At 39.4% G+C, this 14,599-nt stretch overlaps 1 pseudogene; it reads left to right on the forward strand.

The window, feature by feature from the left end:
* Positions 1-10,705: 10,705 nt before the first annotated feature.
* Positions 10,706-11,222, forward strand: LOC108178682 (nuclear transport factor 2 pseudogene; annotated as a pseudogene).
* Positions 11,223-14,599: the final 3,377 nt, after the last annotated feature.

Consider the following 14,599-nt stretch of genomic DNA (forward strand, 5'->3'; position numbering starts at 1 on the left):
TGATACTTTAACCTTGCTATTTTATAACATCAATAATAAGACTAAATGCTGAAGCACAGAAAAGAAGAGCAGGATTTCAGGAGAAAGATCTAGTAAACACCTGAATTTTGGAAGCCTCAAAAACAAAAGGGTTCACAGTGTTTATAATCACTACCATTATTTTCATCTTTTTTAAGATTTATTTATTTATTTGAAATGAAGAATTACTGAGAGGCAGAGAGAGAGAGAGAGAGAGGTCTTCCGTCTACTGGTTTACTCCTCATATGGCCAGAGCTGTGCTGATCTGAAGCCAGGAGCCAGCTTCCTCCGGGTCTCCCATGTGGGTGCAGGGACCCAAGGACTTGGGCCATCTTCTACTGCTTTCCCAGGCCATAGCAGAGAGCTGGATCCCAAGAGGAGCAGAGGGTACTCAAATCAGTGCCCATATGGAAAGCCGGTGCTGCATACCAGGAATTTAACCCCTGTGTCACAGTTGCTGGTCCCTATTTTCACCCTTTAACTAGTGCAAATCTTTATTTCATTTCTAATTTTATCCAGAAATAAAAACCTAATTCATTGTGGTGGAATGAGAAGGCCATGCCAAGATGGCCGCTGGCAAGCAAGCATCAGTTACTCAGGAATGACTTTGGAAACCACCTGGGAAACCACCTGGCAACAGAGCCTGCCTGGCAACAGGCTGTGATTGGTTAGGGCATAAACAGCCCCTTGACCGGATTGGCTGCCTTGGCTATATAAGCTGCTGTATCAACTGAAATAAACAAGTCTGCAGGCTGCTTGCCTCTGGCCCGCTTTCAGCTGACTCCCTGTGTCTGTGTGGTGACACCGTGTCTCTTGCCCCCACCACGCTTCTCCTCTCAGAACGAATCCACAGCAACAATTCATTACATAATATATTTTATCAATTTCAGCTTTCAAGTATTCAAGTATTGCAAACCCAAGTATTTTCTTTTGTGGCAACAACACACTTACAGAACAGAGGATGGATAAAGTAATTATAATATAGATATATAAATGTGTATACATACATATGTAGAGATTATTCAGTCTTAAGATAGGAGAAAAGCTTGCCATTTGCCACAACAGGCATGCACTTGGAAAACATTATGCTAAGTGAAGTAAGCCACACACAGAAAGGAAAATATTACATTATCTCACTTATAATCTTAAAAAACAAAAATGGTCTGTTCAACTTCTGGTCCAGCTCCCTGCCAATGAGCCTGGGAAAGCAGAGGAAGATAGCTCAAGTCTCAGAGATCCTGCCACCCACGTGGGAGACCCAGAAGAAGCTCCTGACTCTGGCTTTATCCTGGCTGAGCCCTGGTTGTTGTGGCCATTTGGGGAGTTAACCAGTGGATGGAAGACCTCTCTCTGTCTTTCCTTCTCTCTGTAACTCTGCCTTTCAAATAAATAAAATAAATCTTTTAAAAAATAAATAAAAAAATAAAATCAATTTTAGTCACAAAGTAGACCTCAACAAACTGCAAAATGTAGAAATAATAAAAATAATATAATATTCTCTGATGATAATTCTCTGATAATAACACTTATACATTAACAACAAAGCCAAAAAAGAAAGAGACCTTACCTACTAAAAGTTGTGAAATGTGTTAATATGTCGTTTAAATGTAAGAGGAGATACTAAACAAAATTGCAAACTTTGGAGTGGCACAGCCAGTTAAGTCTCCTCCTGGGACACCCATATCCCATATTGCAGTGCTGGTTTGAATCCTGGCTATTCTGATACAGCTCCCTGCAAATGTGCGTAGGAAGCAGTAGATGATAGCCCAAGTGCCTGAATCCCTGCCTTCTACTTGAGAGACTTGTATGAAGTTCCTGGCTCCTGGATTCAGCCTGGTCTAGACCCAGCTGTTGTGACCATTTGGAAAAGTGAACCAGTGAATGGAAGATATCTCTCTGAAACACGGTGCCTTTCAAATGAATAAATTAATCTTTTAAAAATTGGCGGAATTTGAGGCTTAGCATTGTGGCATAGAGGGTTAAACTTCCTACAGTGCCAGCATCCCATATGGGCACTGGTCCGAGCTCTAGCTGCTCCACTTCCAATCCAGCTCCCTGCTAATACACCTGGGAATGCAGAAGATGGCCCAAATGCTTGGGCTCCTGCACCCACATGGGAGACTTGGAAGAGGCTCCTGGCTCCTGGCTTTGGCCTAGCCTGGCTCTGGCCACTTTTGTGGCCACTTGGGAAGTAACCAGAAGATGAAAGACCTCTCTCCTCTCTTTCTGTCTCTTCTTCTCTTATCTATAACTCTGCCTTTCAAATAAATAAAATAAAACTTTAATAAAATGCAGAGTTCTTGAAAATTATGACTTAAAATTCATGTACATATTAAAACTTACACAGGATAATTTGAAATACAGACGAATAATCTAAATATTTAACATTTTCTTAAAATATGGCAGAAGAATTACAACAAAAGAAATAAGAAGAAAATAAAGAGAAGAGCAGATGTTGGGGGCTGGCATTGTGGTGTACCAGGTAAAGCTGCCACCTGTGATGTCAGCATCCCATATGGGTGCCAGTTCATGTCCCAGCTACTCCACTTCAATCTAGTTGCCTGCTAATGGAAAGCAGTGGACGATGGTTCAAGTGACTGGGTCCCTGCCAGCCATGTGGGAGACCCAAATGAAGCTCCTGGCTCCTGGTTTATCCTGACCCAGCACTTGCTGTCATGGTGAACCAGCAGATGGAAGATCTCTCTCTCTCTCTCTCTCTCTCTCTCTCTAATTCTTACTTTAAAAACAAACATTTTTTTAAAAAATTCATGTTGATTGCATTAATAATTTGGAATTATCTCTATTAATAACAGTGAAATACATAACTTTTACATTAACTAAATCAAGAAAAGGAAAAAAGCAAAATAAGATAAGAAATAAGAACAGCAAAAGAATCATCCGTATATGAATGAGGATCATTTTCACCCAATGGCTGATTTACTGCTGAGGCACGATTGCAGATAGTTCCACAGGATAAGTTAACGTAGGCGCTCTGAGAAGACAGGATTTGAAGTGTATAAAATGTACATGTGAAAGAGGGAGTGTGATGAGTAAGAGAAGACGGAGAGAGCCTACAGACCTCAATGCAGGTGTGATACCTCGGAAAGTGCTGAGAGGAGGAATGAGAATGGAGCAGGAAGAACCTCAGACTGCAGCCCCGTTCTGAGAGCACAGTTCTCAGCCAGGTCACTTGGGAAAGCAAGCAGAGGCTGCCTGGTTGAAGGATCCCATATCTGTCAAAAATGGCATTTCTGGGGCTGGCATTGTGGCACAGCTGTTAAGCCCCTGCCTGGAATGCCATATCCCACATGAGTACCTGTTCAAGTCCCAGCTGCTCTGCCTCTGATCCAGCTCCCTGCTAATGCATCTGGAAAAGCAGCAGAAAATAGCCCAAGAACTTGGGTTCTTGCCACCCATGTGGGATACCTGGACGGATTCCAGACTCCTGTTTTCAGACTGGCCCCAGCCATTACGATCATTTGGGAAGTGAACCAGCAATGAAAGTTTCTCATTCTCTCTCCCTCTCCCTCTCCCTCTCCCTCTCCCTCTCCCTCTCCCTCTCCCTCTCTGCCTCCCTCCCTCCTGCCTCTGCCTCTCCTTCTCCCTCTCCCTCTCCTTCCCTCTCTCCCTTTCTCTCTCCTCTCTCTCCCCCCACTATGTAACTCTGACTTTCAAATAAACAAAGCTTTAAAAAATAAAAAGTAGAAATGTCTAATTTCTAGTATAATTCTTACCTACTAAAAATATCTTTCAAAAATTTTTTAATTTTTTAATTTTAATTTAATTAGTTTTTACCAGATTCAGTGTGCTTTGTGGATACAATTCTATGAACATAATGATATTCCCTTCCTCTCTCCCTCCCTCCCCCGCTCTTTCTCCCACCTTTCTTCTTCCTCTCTTTTAGTTTTTGAGATAACGTATTTTAAATTTACATTATAGTAAAAAGGCTTAATACCCTGCCAAAGAAGTTTAACAAATAAAAAGCAAAAAGACCCTAGTTTAGTGGGAATATAGACAATGGACTATAAACAATAATTGAATGGAAAAATGACCATTTTACCCATAAACAGTAAATTTTAAAGGAATCACAGATCATTAAAACTACACTAGTATAACATTCTTAATCACTGGTTTCACAAAAGGTTTTTTTTTTATCATGAAAGGGTGTTGAATTTTATCAAATGTTTTATCTGCATCTATTGAAATGACCTTTGGTTTTTGTTCTTCATTCTATTGGTGCGATTTATGACATTTATTGATTTGCAAATATTGAACCACTATTGAATTTCTGGGTTAAATCCCAACTGATTATTATATATGATCTTTTTGATGTGATTTTGGATTCGATTTGCAAATATCTTGTTGAGAATCTTTGCATCAATGTTCACTAAGGACATAGGTCTGCAGTTTTCTTTTCCTGTCGTGTCTTTGTTTAGTTTTGGTCTCAAAGTAATGCTCGCCTCATAAAAAGAGTTTGGTAGAGTTGCATCCTATTAACTATTTTGGAATAGTTTGAAAAGTTTTGGAATTACTTCCTCTTTGAATGTTTTATTGAATTCAGCAATAAGTCCATCAGGTTCTGGACTTTTCCTTGATGGAAGACTTCTGATGACTGCTTCAATCTCATTGCTTGTTATAGGTTTGTTAGGTTGTCTACATCTTCTTGAGTTCATCTCTGTAAGGTTATATGAATCCAGGAATTTATCCATTCCTTTGAGGTTTTCCAGTTTATTAGAATATCATTATTCATAGTAGTTTCTTAACAGCCCTTTGTATGTCACTGTTATTGGTTGTAATATCTACTTTGTCATTTCTAATTTTATTTCTTTAGAGTTTTTATATTTTTTTCCTTGTTAGTCTGGCTAGGCATATCTATTTTGTTGGTCTTCTCAAAAAACAATTTTTTATTTTGTTGATCTTTTTTTTCACTTCAACTGCAATTATTTCTGCTCTGATCCTTATTATTTCTTGCCCCCCTGCTGATTTGAGGTTTGGTTTCTTCTTGTTTTTCTGTCTTCAAGGTGCATCATTAGATCTTTAATTTGAGACATTTCTTTTTTTTTTTTTTTTTAATGCAAGCACTTAACGCTGTAAACTTCCCTCTTAATACTGCTTTTGCTATATCCCACAGGTTTTGATATTTTGTGTTTTCATTTTCATTTGTTTCAAGAAAGTTTTTGATTTCCTTTTTAATTTCTTAAACGACCCTTTGATCATTCAGTAGCATGTCGTTTACTTTTCCAGTATTTATGAGTGTTTTATTGTTCTTCCTGTTGTTGATTTCTGGTTTTATTCTTTTCTGGTCTAGGAAAATACATGGTATGATTTCAGTCTTTTTAAATTTGCTGAGATTTGATTTGTGGCCAGATATGGGGTCTATCCTAGAAGATGTTCCATGTGCGGATGAGAAGTATGTGTAATCTCTAGCTGTTTGGTGCAATGCCCTGTAGATGTCTCTTAGGTCCATTTGCTCTGCAGTATGTTTCAACTCCAATGTATCTTTAATGTAGCCTACATCATCACTTTTTCACTCTTTACTAGAGCACTGTGATCAGTGCACAAGCATGCTGTATCATCCTTCATTTTTTTTAAAGATTTATTTATTTATTTGAAAGTCAGAGTTACACAGAGAGAGGAAAGCAGAGAGAGAGAGAGAGAGAGAGGTCTTCCATCTTATGGTTCACTCGCCAATTGGCCGCAACAGCCGGAGCTGTGCCAATCCGAAGCCAGGAGCCAGAAGCCTCTTCTGGGTCTCCCACATGGGTACAGGGGCCCAAGGACTGGCAGCCGGGACTAGAATCGGCACCCATGTGGGATGCCGGCGCCTCAGGCCAGGGCACCAACCCGCTGCACCACAGCGCTGGCCCCTCATCCTTCATTTTTGTAAAAATATTTTTGACTCCTTTGTCCATGGAAATATTATCCCATTTTTTACTTCATTGGCAGCAGAACTTCTCCAGAAAGCTTCATATACTCAATGTGTTAACCTCTCCATCAATTTTCTTTATTTTTTAAAATATATTTTATTATTTGAAAGGCAGAAAGACAGCGATCTCCTGTGTGCTAGTTCACTCCACAGATGCCCACAACATCCAGGGTTGGGTCAGGCTTAAGCCAGGAGCACAGAATTCAATCTGAGACCCACATGGGTGATGGAGACCCAGGTACTTGAGTCAGTATCTGCTGCCCGCCATGGTGTTCATTAGCAGGAAACTGGAGTTTGAAGCAGAGCTAGGACTCTAACCCAGGAACTGTGATATCTGAGTGTTGTCTTCAACCTCTGTGCAAAATACCTGATCAGTTTTCTTTTAAAACCAATTCAGGGGCCAGCACTGTGCTGTAGTGGGCTAAGCCTCTGCCTGTGGCGTCGGCATCCCATATGGATGCCAGTTCAAGTCCCAGATGCTCCACTTCTAACCCAACTCCCTGCTATGGCCTGAGAAAGCAGTAGAAGATGGCCCAAGTCCTTGGGCCCCTGCACCCATGTGGGAGACCCAGGAGAAGCTCCTGGCTCCTGGCTTTGCATTGGCCCAATTCTGACAGTTGCAGCCATTTGGGGACTGAACCAGGGGATGGAAGACCTCTCTCTGCCTACTTCTCTCTGCCTCTGCCTCTCTGTAACTCTGCCTTTCAAATAAATAAATAAATAAATCTTTAAAACCAATTAATTTGATCTTAACTTCCACAACTCCTTCAGGAACATATCTGTCAAGTTCACCAGTTACCTCCACATCTCTGAAGCCAGTGATCAGTTCTTAGTCTTTGTCTGAACTAGCTGCAGAGGTGTTTATTTTTTCTTCCTCATCATCAATTTTTAGAATAATTAGTACCTAAGCAGTCTGCAGAGATGCTCTATAAATTTTAAAGGCCTCTTTATGAACTTATGATTTGTTTCATATTTTGATATTTTAAGGTATTATGGGCATTATCCTTTTTGATACCTTAATCGTCCTTTTTCAAAGGTTACTGGATCATTCTATTGCCTCTCTTATTTGCTTGTATTCATAAGATATCTCGAGTTTATCTTGCAAGTTTTCATTCCTGGATTTAGAGTGTGCTTTCTCTAAGAAGCCTCAGTTCGTTTTAGTGGGAAATAAAAAAGAATATACTCTGTATGTCAGGGATGCTAGCTGCTACTCAGTAATCATTTATTCAAAATATGTTTATTTAAATTGGGCAGAGCTGGAAAAACATAAATTTTTAAATGATAAAAATAAATATTAATTTTATTCTGAAATTTCCTTTTAAATTGGTTTATGAGCTATTTCTCTTAGGCCATACTCTTGATTCTGATAACTATTCACTACCATTATTCTCATTTTCATTTTCACAGTTACTAATTTTTGATCTATCTACGTATCTATCTTAGGCTGGACCATCTTAAATTAGCATTTTTGTGGATCAATAACTATGGGGTAGTAGCAATTTCATTTGGCTGAACCATGTACATTAATGTGTGTGTCTGTGTTAGTAGTTATGTGTGTGTGTGTATGGTTTTTATGTGTGCCTGCATGTAAGTAACTTCAAAATAAAAATACCAGTTTCATTGCTAATAATAAGTCTACTGAAAGAAATTTAAGATGACTTTGATGTTCTTTTGGTCTTTGGGATATATCCCACTAGGGATGTTCAGTCAAATACTGTTTTTCAAAGGTACTTGAAGTAATTCCTCTTTCCCTGTTTATGTAACCAACTTTATACCCAGGTCATTTGTTTCCATTCCTTTGTTATTTTTTTTTTAGTTTAGTTTTGTTCTTTTTGTTTCAATACAGTTTTAAAATTTCTATTTCTCCTCCATTTTGTAAAATGTTGTACATTCAGATAGGTTTAGTTCCCATTCCTGTCTATTCATCAGTTTTGTCCTTCTCCCTTTTATAATCATCAATTATTTATTTTGGAAAATATAAGTAAATATATAAATACCCTGTTGTACTCGATGTATTATAAAATATTTGAATATTTTCTGTACAAATTTATTCCTTCCTTTCTTTCTCTTTCCTACAGAAAGTACTATAAATCCCTCCATAGCAATATAGAACAAGGTTATTCCTTCTCCTCCTCAAATGCTCCATATCTCCACCCTGCTACTGAGCACTCCGATGTATAGATGTACCATGTTTATTCAGACAGGGCACTTTTATGGACTTTTAGGTGGTTTTAATCTTTTTGTCTTATGAAGAATAGTGTAATAGATATCCTTGTGCTATGATTACCAGTCTTCCCACTTTGCCTGAGACTAATGGGTTTCCTGAGATGTGGCACTTTCAGCGCTAACAATAGTCAAGTTCTGAGCAAACCAGGACAAGCTGGCCACTGTTATTGTACCATATACACTCTTTTCAGAGAATGGATATTGCATTAAGTTGGACTTTTTTTATCCAAATACATAGTAGGCTTTTATATTTTTTTCATAAACTTTTTCTTTGTCCTTCTAGTGTGCCATAAGGTATTTCTCTTGAGCACTTTTTAAAATTTGTAATTAATAGAGAGACAGAGAGAGATTACCACTGAGATTCAGAGAGATCTCATCTGCTGGTGCACTCCCCAGATGCCCACAACAGCCAGGTTGGGCTGGGCTGAAATCAGGATCTGGGAACTCAATCCAGGTCTCTTACATGGTGGCCATCCCCTGGTACCTCCTAGGGTGCACATTTAGAAGGAAATTGGTACTCTGATACAGAATGCAGGCATCTTAGACAATATCTTAACCACTAAGCTAAGCTTACATACCCCCTTTACAACTACTTTTATTAGATTGATTAGGTCATTTTCACTTTTGACTCTACCATAGATAATTTCTACCATTGAGTTTTTATACTGATTGTTATTTTCCTACACTGTATAAAATCATTGATTTCTATGTACTTAATTTTTAGTTTCTACTTCCAGTTGCTGATCAAACATAAAAGCACTGTCCCTCATAATGCTGTTTTTCCCCAAGACACCCGTGGAATCCCTTAATGGACCCCCTCTGTCTGGGCTGCCCAATGAGCAAAGAGAAAGATAATAAGTCCTCAGCTCCTAATTACTTCATCTGACACTGGTCGCTTCTACTCACATTCCATTATCTGAAGTTCAGCTTATGCACATGTCTTCCTGTCGGGACACTGGGACATACAGCCTTCACTTGTGCCTAGGAAGGAGAGAAAAATAAGTTTCTACCTCAACACTCCATTAGATTTTAATAACTACAAGTACAGGGATTTTGTATTTCTGTTTCTTTGAAGAATTTCAAATGCTTTGAACATCACTTAGTCTATAGTAGGTACTCAAAAAAGATGTGCTGGTAAGTACATGTTAATTTTCTTTGGCGTGAAAACACTTATCTGTCTCAGCCCATCAGTGAGGAGGACTAACAAAGTGCTTAGTAATTTCACACTCAACCCCACTACCAAACTCCCGTCCCCTGTGCCAGAGGATTCGGCTCAGCAGCCTGACAGAGTGGAGAAGATGATATTCTAGATGCCCAACAGGATGACAGGAGTAAGGACATTGTTTCCTACACTACTAGTCGAACAAAACCCTATACCTTGTGCGGTTGTGTGAGTGCAGCCTGTTGAAATCCTTGCTTAGTATATACTAAGTTGATCTTCAGTATATGAAGGTAATTGAAAATGAAACTGGATGAAGGGCAGGATGGGAGAGGGAGTGGGAGAGGGGAGGGCTACGGGAGGGAGGGAGGTGGGGGGGGAAGCCACAACAATACAAAAGCTGCACTTTCTAAATTCACATTTATTAAATAAAAAAAAAACTATATAACAAACAAAAAAGAAACGGAAAAAGAAGAACTTAATACTTTACCCTTTTAGTATTTTTTATGTTCTACTTAAAACTATTGGTTGAACTCCAATACACAATTACTCTTAGGTGTTTAATTAATGCTATAACTAGTACTCAAAGAGTATTTTACACTTTGCGTTTCTGTGTGGGTTCAAACTGTTGAAATCTTTACTTAATATATGCTAAATTGATCTTCTGTATATAAAGATAATTGAAAATTAATCTTGATGTGAATGGAAGGGGAGAGGGAGTGGGAGAGGGGAGGGTAACGGGTGGGAGGGAAGTTATGGGGGGGGGGAAGCTATTGTAATCCATAAGCTGTACTTTGGAAATTTATGTTCATTAAATAAAATAAAATATAAATATAAAAAAGGACATTGTTTCCTGAGTGGAGAGGAAGGCTGGTAAAAATGAAGTTCCTCTTAAAGAACAGATATATTCTTAGCTTGAAAAAGAACACAGGGGCTGGCGCTGTGGCGTAGCGGGTAAAGCTGCTCCTGCAGTGCTGGCATCCCATATGGGCACCGGTTCATGTCCCGGCTGCTCCACTTCTGATCCAGCTCTCTGCCATGGCCTGGGAAAGCAGTGGAAGATGGTCCAAGTGCTTGGGCCCCTGCACCCACGTGGGAGACCCGGAAGAAGCTCCTGGTTCCTGGCTTTGTATCAGCTTAGCTTGGGCTGTTGTGGCCATTTGAGGTGTGAACCAGCAGATGGAAGACCTCTCTCTCTGTCTCTGCCTCTGCCTCTCTGTAACTCTGACTTTCAAGTAAATAAATAAATATAAGAAAGGAAGGGAGGAAAGAAGGAAGAAAGGAAGGAGGAGGGAGGGAACACAGAACAGACCACACTGGGTTGCCGCCATCCTACCAGACCCTGCGGTCTCGATGAGGCCAGGTGATATTCCAGAATGGGAGACAAGCCAGTTTAGGAGCAGATTGGATCTACCAGTTGTTTGATAATGGCAGGACTCAAGTAAGCACTATTTACATTGATGCATCATGCCTTGCATGGGAAGGACAGCAGTTTGAAGAGAAAGCTGCCATTGTGGAGAAGTTATCTAGAGTTCCCTTCCAGAAAATCCAGCACAGCCTCACGGCACAGGACCATCAGCCCATGACAGGTAGCTGCAGCATCAGCATTGTTGTGGGCCAGCTCAAGGCTGATGAAAACCCTATCCTGGGCTTCCACCAGATGTTCCTGTGAAAGAACACCAGTGTGCTTGGGTTTGCACCAATGACGCGTTCAGGCTCGCCCTGCGCAACTCTGGTGGACGTCCTCCCAGCCAGGCAGTGGATGCTACTTCCCCCTCCCTCCTCTTCCTGCTGCTGTTCACACTCCTCCAGATGCTCCAGGTATACAGAAACAAGCAACACCACCATGGGAGTGGGCGCAGTGCGCTGCTGCCACCAAGGCATTGCGCATGATGTTTGGACTCTAGACTAGTTGCATCTGACAGAAGTTTGCAGTGTACCAGCACATGTCTTGGAAAGATTTCAATAATGCAAAAGGTTGTCCTTTTATAACCTGCTGATAAGTTGCTCTAGGAGCCCAATGAAGTGAAGAAGAAAGCAGCTGCCTCACCGCCCAGATATTGATTTGTTCAGGTGTTTCAAGGCCTCATGATACAACAACAGCACGAAACTTTTCTTAACAGTTTGAAAATACAGAAAAAGAATACAGAGAACACAGAGACACTGGTCTTAAGGGAGTTCAGAGTGAATCAAGAAGTGAGCCACTCAGATGTCTCTGCAGGTACTGCCTATACTATGGATGGGATCCTTTTGAGAAGGCTAGGATAGAATGGATCATTACAAAGAATCAATTTAAGCATAAGCCTTATTCTTATACTGTTCTTGCTTGTAATTTTTATGTAGTAGATAAAGCTTGTCTATGTTAAGATAGATTTGTATACCAGTAATTTTGGCAGTCTACGATATGAGTTGTGATGTCTTTCTCTTCCTACCCTGATACCAGTAATTTATATGGAATCTGTAGTCTGAATGTATCTGAATGACTTACAATGTACTTCTGTTCTTTTCATTTGACCCAGGGAAGAAACACCAGTACCTTTCAAGTATTCCTATGTGTTTTGGAAGACTGAAGTCAATGAGATGAAACCCAGCACCAAGAATTGACATAAAAACTAACTTGTGGGAAAGGAAGGTAAAGACCACATTGGGCATTTTTGCTAGAACATAATAGTTAGGGCAAATTATTAGATATTCTGGTTTTCAAATGTTTGCATGGAAGTGAAAGGAAATTTTTGATGTGTTGTTTCAATTTTCAGTAGCAAATAAATGTGTATATAGAGAAACTTCAAAAAAAGAAATATTGGAATAGCAATTTTAGAGATAGATTATATGTATATATATATACACATACATACAACATTATGAGGATACTTCAAAGGTTCATGGAAAATGAAATTAAAAGATAAAAATTAAAAATACAAACTTCACTTCCCAACATAAACTCTATCAAGTGCAACATATTTTGGTAAGTGGTGACACAAGCCATTTCATCCATCTGTAAGGAACTAAGTCCTGGAAACTTAACCATCTCAATGTAGTCCTTTTTACTTTATTAACTGAAGAAAATAGGTGCCCTTGAAAGTTTTTTTTTCAAGTTTAAAAAAACAAAAAAGATGTCAGAAGGAGCCAAATCAGGGTCGTAAAGTGGATGCCTAACAATTTCCCAACAAAACTCTCACAAAATTGCTCACGTGAGGATAAGAATGAGCAAGAACATTGACGTGAAGAACTCTCTGATGCAGATTTTCCTAGGTGTTTTCTCTTAAGGCTTTGGCTAACTTTCTCAAAATACTCTTATAATAAACAAATCCTGTTGTTCTTTGGCACATTAGAAAGTCAACAAGCAAAATGCCTTAAGCATTCAAAAAAAAGGAAGGAAGGAAAGAAGGGAGGGAGGGAGGGAGGAGGGAAAGATCTTTGCTCTTGATGGATCTGCTTCTGCTTTAATTGGATCACTTCTACCTCTTGATGGCCATAGCTTTAGTTGGACTGGGTCATCAGAGTCATTCTGCTAAAGCTATGTTTCATCTCCTTTTCTAATTCTTTAAATATGTGCTTCTGGTTCTATGGGGCTGGCATTGTGGCATACTGGGTAAAGCCGACACCTGCAATGCCAACGCCAGTTCATGTCCCAGCTGCTCTCCCCACCTCATATGAAAAGGATGATATTATAACTCAATGGTGAGAAAAGCAAAATATTCAAAGAAATAGCATTGGGAAAAGTAGATAACACTCTGGGGAAGGGGAATGCATTCACAGTTTGTACCTCACATAAAGTTTAATGTGAACAGATCAAAATTTAAATGTGTAAAATACAAGAATATAAAAGTAACAGAAGGTAACATGGGATAATCCTTCTAAACTAACATGCATGGAAAGATTTTTAAACTGTGAGACAATATGTAGAATTTATGGCCATATTGCATTCCATTAAATCAAAATGTTAGCTTCATAGGAAACAAAATCAAAGGATCAATTAAAATTATGCAAATTATTTGCAACTTACAAAGTACATTAGTTTTCTAGGGCTGCCATAACAATATGATAAAATACAATAGACTAAGTGGCTTAAACAATGGAAATCTGTTTTTTACAGTTATAGAAGCTAGAAATGCAAGGTCAGTCGCTCAGCTCTCACTCTCTCTCTCTCTCTCTCTGTGCCTTTCAAATAAATAAATAAATATTTTAAATAAATAAATAAAAGAAATGCAAGGTCAAGATGTCGGCAGATTTGAATGCTTCTGAGGTCTCTCATTGGCTTGCACGTGACCCTCTTCTCACTGTTTGCTCAAGTGTCCCTCCCTCAGTCTATGTACTGACCAATCTCATATTCCAATCTCATATTCTAATAAAGACACAAATCACATTGGATTAGGACCCACCCATTGGACCTAATTTTACCCAATTACCAGTCTCCAAATATAATCACTGCTTGGGGATACTGGGGTTAGTATTTCCACAGATGAAATATGGAGAAGGCACAGTTCCTCTCATAACATGAAGCAAGGATTAATATGGCCAATATAGAAAGAATCCTCCCAAGAATGCACAGATCATCCTCATTCTGACTTCATCATCTAGTGTAATTGTTGCCAAATCCACCCAGGGAAAGGTTTTGTAGAAACTGTTTTATTGGAACACACTCACATTCATTTGCCTATGTATTGCTTGGAATAGAATAGTTAAGACAGAGGCTATATGGTACAAGATGACTAAAATATTTACTACTTAGGCTATTACAGAAAATGTTTGCCTACCTTAACTGCAGGTTAAGAATTGCATAGGCCAATCTGTTGATTAAAAACTAAAGATAGGGACGGGCACTGTGTTGTGCTAGGCTATGCCTCTGCCTACAGTGCCAGCATCCCATAGAGGTACCAATTTGTGTCTCAGCTGCTCCCATTCCAATCCAACTCTCTGCTGTGGCCTGGGAAAGCAATAGAAAATGGCCCAAGTGCTTGGGCCCCTGCACCCTCATGGGAGACCCAGAAGAAGCTCCTCCTGGTTCCTGGTTTGGATCTGCTCAGCTCCGACCATTGCAGCCATTTGGGGAGTGAACCAGTAGATGGAAGACCTCTCTCTCTCTATTTGTCCCTCTCTCTGTCTGTAACTCTACCTCTCAAATAAATAAGTAAAATCTTCAAAAAAAAGATATTGGCTGGGTTATATTATGGAGAGGTTGATCATACATATCATGCATATAAGTCTGCATGAGATAATGCCAACTTATATTTATTACTGTACCATACTTACTAATAATACATCCAGTT

This window comes from Oryctolagus cuniculus, chromosome X (genome assembly GCF_964237555.1).
Source record: "Oryctolagus cuniculus chromosome X, mOryCun1.1, whole genome shotgun sequence".
Taxonomy (NCBI): domain Eukaryota; kingdom Metazoa; phylum Chordata; class Mammalia; order Lagomorpha; family Leporidae; genus Oryctolagus; species Oryctolagus cuniculus.